The following is a 5,799-nucleotide window of genomic DNA, read 5'->3' on the forward strand; positions in this document are numbered from 1 at the left end:
TTTACTGATAAAAGAGTTAGCGTAATATGGGCGTCTGTTTTTGTTGTTGTTTTTCATTGTAGTGCATGTTTCATTGAGGACTGATGACTTGCTGGACATTCTAGCTCCATCCAGCCATATTTATACCCTTTAAACAGTCCACTGCAGATTGAAACAAATGTTTAGTTGCCCATTGCCTGCCTTTGTCTGCCACCAGGGATCATTTTTTTTTCATGTGATGTTCACACAGTTTAGATGTTTGTCAGTGATGCGTGAACTTTCCTCTATCTGGATTAATTTTTAAATTCAGCTTTGCCTGTGTTGATGCTGTTCTGGTTGTTTTGTCCTCACTTAAGGAGCTGTTACAAGAATGGAGGGATGTCCTCCGAGACACACACACAAGTGGTCTGAGCGTGAGAAAGCTGCTGCCTCCTTATGGGGAAACCAATTAAAATAATTCTGTGCAGAAACAATTCTCACACTTTGTCTCACATACTCTTCTTTCCCCCTCAGTCCTCCTCTGTTGGTACAGACACTTTCAAGGACACTGGATCTTGTTCATTTAACACGTGGATCTACTCTGAAAGGTGATTTTATGAAAATGCCACCTTGTTACTCACCAGCCTTTCTGAGCACTCATAAGTCCTTTTGAATCCAATAGAAGGAGAGTGCTCATCAGCTGTGCTAATCAGGCCATATGGTCCAGGTACTGTGCCAAATTCTACTCCACTGGCGTCGCAGTAAAAAAAGTGAATGCACAAGGACAGAATTTGGCTCCCAGAACCTTTATTCCTAAGTAAAAAGAAAAGGAGGACTTGTGGCACCTTAGAGACTAACCAATTTATATCGGATGCATCAAATAAATTTATTTATTTGATGCATCCGATGAAGTGAACTGTAGCTCACGAAAGCTTATGCTCAAATAAATTGGTTAGTCTCTAAGGTGCCACAAGTCCTCCTTTTCTTTTTGCGAATACAGACTAACACGGCTGCTATTCTGAAAACTATTCCTAAGAGGTGAAACATGGACTAGAAAGAATCTAGTTTGACTCTCTCATTCCAGGTTGAATTAAATCCGGGTTTAGCCAATCCACAAACCTCCTCCTCGGCCACCACGTAACCTTGGCCACCACGTAACAGGTGCCTAAATTCACTCAGTGCCTAAATTTTCAGGGTAAAATTTCCCCGGATGCCTGTGTTTTTGCCACTGGGCACGTGCCTGGCTGCCTCACTCTTGGCACCTGTCTCAGTTTTCCCTGTCCAAGCTGTTCCACTTTGGATAAATAATGAGAGAGTTACTGAAGCGGGGGGGCTGGACCCACCGGGGAGGAGGAGGGAGTGCCTGAATCACTGAACTGTAGAGTCATTCTCACGTTTTCTCTCTGGCCCAATGACTCGTTAATCATGTATCCAGAGTGAAACAGCTTCAACAGGACAGACTGAGGTAGCCCCACATCAGACTATCCCTAGCTCAGCAGCTAGAGCACTCTCCTGAGCTGTGGGAGCCCCCTATTCAAATCCTTTATCTCCTTTGGGTAGAGAGGGAACTGAACTTGGGTCTCCCACCTTCCAGGTGAGTGCTCTAACCACTGGGCTAAATGCTATAAGGAGGGAGGGCAGTAGCACCTCCTCCAACATTGCTTGCAAGACTCACTAAAGCCCCTAAACTTCCTGACTCCAGGAGAGGGATTCCTGGCTCTGGATTGCAAGCAGAGTTTGACGCCTCCCTGCAACCTAGATTTAGGTGCCTAAAGCTGTGCAGGGGCAGGGCTTAGGACATACCCTCTTGTTGACGTGGGCATTGGTTTAGCTTCGTCCAGGGGTGGGCAAACGTTTTGGGTCGAGGGCCACATCTGGGTGGGGAAATTGTATGCAGGGCCGGGGCAGGGGGTCGGAGTGCGGGGTGTGGGAGGGGGTACGGTGTGCAGGAACGGGCTCAGGGCAAGGGATTGGGGCAGAAGAGGGGTGTGGGGTGTATGAGGGGGCTCAGGGAAGGGGGTTGGGGTGCAGGAGGGGTGCGGAATGCAGGAGGGGGCTCAGGGCAGGTGTGCAGGAGGGGTGTGGACTGCAGGAGGGAGCTCAGGGCAGGGGGTTTGGGTGCAGGAGGGGTGTAAGGTGCAGGCAGGAAGTTGGGGGGCGGGGTGCAGGAGGGGTTTGGGCTCCGGCCAAGCGCTGTTTACCTAAAGCAGCTCCGGGGTGGCAGCAGCATGCACCGGGGGCAGGGCAGGCTCCCTGCCCACCTGCTGGCCCTGGCCCCGGCCCCGGCCCCGGCCCCACACCGCGCCACTCCAGGAAGCGGCCGGAACCGCATCCCTGCACGGCTCCTGGGGAAGGGGCGGGCACAGGGCTCTGCGCACTGCCCTTACCACGCCTCCAGGTACCTCCCCCGAAGCTCCCATTGGTCACGGTTCCCCGTTCCCAGCCAATGGGAGCTATGGAGGGTGGTGCCTGGAGGCAAGGGCAACACACTGAGCCCTCTGCCCCCCTCCAGGAGGTCCAGGGACATGGTGCCGGCCACTTCTGAGAGCAGCGTGGGGCCTGCGGCACCATGGGGGGCAATCCCGCGGGCCTAATCCAAAGCCCCAAGGGGCCGGATCCGGCCCACAGGCCGTAGTTTGCCCACCCCTGGCTTAGTTAATCCTAGCATGCTGGTTTTTGTGGATCCTGTTCCTAGAGGCCTCTCTTTCCTCATTTGTTGTATAGGGAGCTTAGGCACCTAACTCACCCTTAGTGGATCCCATTGTTGTTCTAGTGATATTCTAGGCATCTAAAAGGTTTTGCAACGCCTAAGTCCCTGTGTGGAGCCAGCCCACAGTTGTTCTGTAAGTGTGAATCAGTTCCTTGTCAGAGAAGTGCAACCGTCCTTCTGGATTTGCTGGTTTTCTGACTTCTGTTTTTTTATATTCTAGCATTCTTGAACAGCAGTGTATGCTCAGACCACTGATGTGTGTCTGCAACCCTAACTTGGTCTTAACCATTTTTTGTTTGTTTGGGAATAATAACCATAACAATGTCAGGCACCTTGAGAATGATGTCTTCCTGAATTTCATTACAGTACTTGCACTGGATAATGGTGAATCCACTCGCCAGCTATGGAATGCATGGTTACAAATTGCAGCATCACTGGAAGCAGTAAGGGTTTTTTACTGTTATATTTAGCATATGTAGCTACTAAATAAGAATAAAGCACTTCGTTGTTTATTTAGAAGGCAAAACATTTTCAGCCTTCACAAAGTAACATTTCTTGGAATGGTGGTTGCATAATCCCTTTTCAAAGAGCCAGAGGTTGTCTTCCTGATCTTTATTTCATCGTAGGGTGCAAATCAGTCCAAGGTAATTTTTATGCTTACTGCAGTTTCTGAGACTCCTTTTCTCATGTACTGTTAAAGGCGCTCCTTTGCCTTTTAGCGGTCTGATCAGTATAGTACATTCTCAACGGGCGTAAAAATCCCAAATCTGTGGAGGAGTTGAAAGAAGGTCAGTTTCAGTTTTTTATGCTCTTAAAAGGTCATCTTTGGTAACTTTAAGAGATAAAACTGAGGTTAGAATGCACAAAGATTCTGTCTTGCATAACAGCATTTCATACTCTAGGGAAGCAGAAAGGAGGCTGGATTAGGCAAGACTTGATACTTATCTGTAAATAGATACTATAATGAGAGTCTTGGAATATTTGTCTGGCCACCTGAATGTTGGCTACTTTGCAGTGACAGAAGCCATCTAGCATGTCAGCCTTATTGCCTGTCTTTGAAAAAAGCAACACAAGCTGTAAGGTTTTGACACGTGTGCCAAAAATTAAACCTATCCAGCAAAAAGAGAGGTCACACAACGATGCCAGCCAAACTGCCGCACCATTGTGAACATGCTTTGTATTGTGTTTATTACCACTACCTCTCTACCTCACGACCACCACCGATAATCTGTGAACATTTATGATTCTTTGTTGCTTGTTCTTCCAGATAGTCGGTTATGGTGAAAATACCCAAAGGGTGAAATTCTGGCCCTATCAAAATCAATGACAGTACTTCCCTTGACTTCAGTGGAGCCAGGATTTAATGCAACGTGTCAAGGAATGAGTGGAATATGGTTCAGGTTTGGTTGTTGAACTGTTTTTGCCTGATACAAGGTTTCTTCCAACCAACACTTTACTGAATGGCATGATGTGACTTGGAAGGCTGACATGAAACTTCAGTGCAATACAAGGTGTATCAGCAAAACTTGAAGGGCGCTACAACAGCATAAAGAAATTTGCCATGGTGAACTCCTAGCTCATGAGACTATGGTAGGAGTAAGGTGCACTGGTGTCTTGAATATGACCTTGTTTGTTCTGCAGACGTCTTGAGCAACTGGGGAAATATTTGTCTCTGGTTTTCATTGGAATATATGGGTAAAAAGGCCCAGCTTTGGCAAAAACCAGAGCATATTTTGGGCTTTGAGTGAAATAATTTAAATTAAGATAGCAAGAAACTATGTATGTCTGAAACCTTAGTTTCCCCTCTAAGAAGAGGACTTTGATGATTTCTCTTTGTATTAAGTTTGCAGCTTTCCATTGTAAGCTTGACTTTACATCGAAATTTCTTAAGAAAGATCCTTGGTAAATGACATTTGTTATGTAAGGCCTTTGGCCTGACAACGATTTATTTTGCTCATGTGTAAGGTGTAAACAGAAGCTGTTTCAGAGCTATGTTACTAACAAACAAGAGGTGGTTAATATTTTTTGAATTTTGTTGACACTTTTAAAAATCTAGTCATATCTCACAAACAGTTTGGCCTAGAAACTCAAAGTTTGTTTTATTCCAGATTCTATAAAGAGACCTAAGGCATAGGTCTGGTTTGGCAAGGTGAGGCTGTTTAGTTTTTGTAGTTAATTGTTTGGGATTTGGTAACATTTGTTACAGCTTCGAGTTCCAGAATTTCAACTGTCCAGCAAATGTCATCAGTCCAGTATATCTGAAGTTCATTCATTATCCAAGTACGTAGTTCCACCTTTAAAATTTCAGTTGATACAGTTCATAAAAATACAAGTAATAAGATTTTAAGAGCTTTGTCAAGCTGCCCAAGCAACTCAGTCTTCAAGCGTGTCAGCATGTGACAAAAGCAACTAACTTGTGTGACAACTAACCGAAATTTGGAAGACCTGTGTTTTGTTACATGTTGCACCATAATTGGCAGATTATAATGTTTTAAACTATTAACATTAAGAATGTTTTCCCGCTGTGTGAATTAACTGATCCTGACCACCCTCTTCTCAGGAGTTCAGGGGGGCATGGCTACACTGCAGCCTGTGTGATTCCCTTTCTCTAGAGAGAGGGGCAGAATTCCTGGATTCTGTGCCTCCTCCCCTGAACACTGCAGAATTCAGCTATTCTGGGGCTTTCTGTGTCCAGGGGATGCAGATCTGTGACTGCTGTAGCTCACGAAAGCTTATGCTCAAATAAATGTGTTAGTCTCTAAGGTGCCAGCAGTCCTCCTTTTCTTTTTACCGTTAAGGTAGTCATTCCTACCACGCGTTGTAAGGGGCGGGGTTGGCAAACACGTGCGAGACACACTACAGCCCTCAGGCTTCCGTAGCAGCTGTTGTTCCTGCAACACTGCTCTGTGGTTGGGGGATGATTCCTTTAGTCTCCCTATTCCAACCCTTTATGGAGACCCCCTGCCCCACAAATCCAGCATAAGGCATGGGATGCAGCCCACAGTAGTTTTACATACTGGCAGGTAAATAAGCTTCAGAGCTGACTCTAGTTAAACAAGATTACTGTTGCTGTCTAGATGCTGACGGGTGTGTAAGAGCTACATTTTTTGTTGTTTTTTTTTTTTTGGAGG

The 5,799-nt window shown here is 46.1% G+C and overlaps 1 long non-coding RNA gene across 1 annotated transcript; it reads left to right on the top strand.

Annotated features, from left to right (window-relative positions):
• The first annotated feature begins 1,455 nt into the window (after positions 1-1,455).
• LOC311510210 lies at positions 1,456-4,564 on the top strand. Its single transcript, XR_014709046.1, has 3 exons — positions 1,456-1,552; positions 3,035-3,111; positions 3,936-4,564. It is a non-coding gene; the product is annotated as an uncharacterized lncRNA (long non-coding RNA).
• The last annotated feature ends 1,235 nt before the right edge of the window (positions 4,565-5,799 follow it).

Source organism: Lepidochelys olivacea (assembly GCF_965140295.1).
Source record: "Lepidochelys olivacea isolate rLepOli2 genome assembly, chromosome: 19".
Lineage (NCBI taxonomy): Eukaryota > Metazoa > Chordata > Testudines > Cheloniidae > Lepidochelys > Lepidochelys olivacea.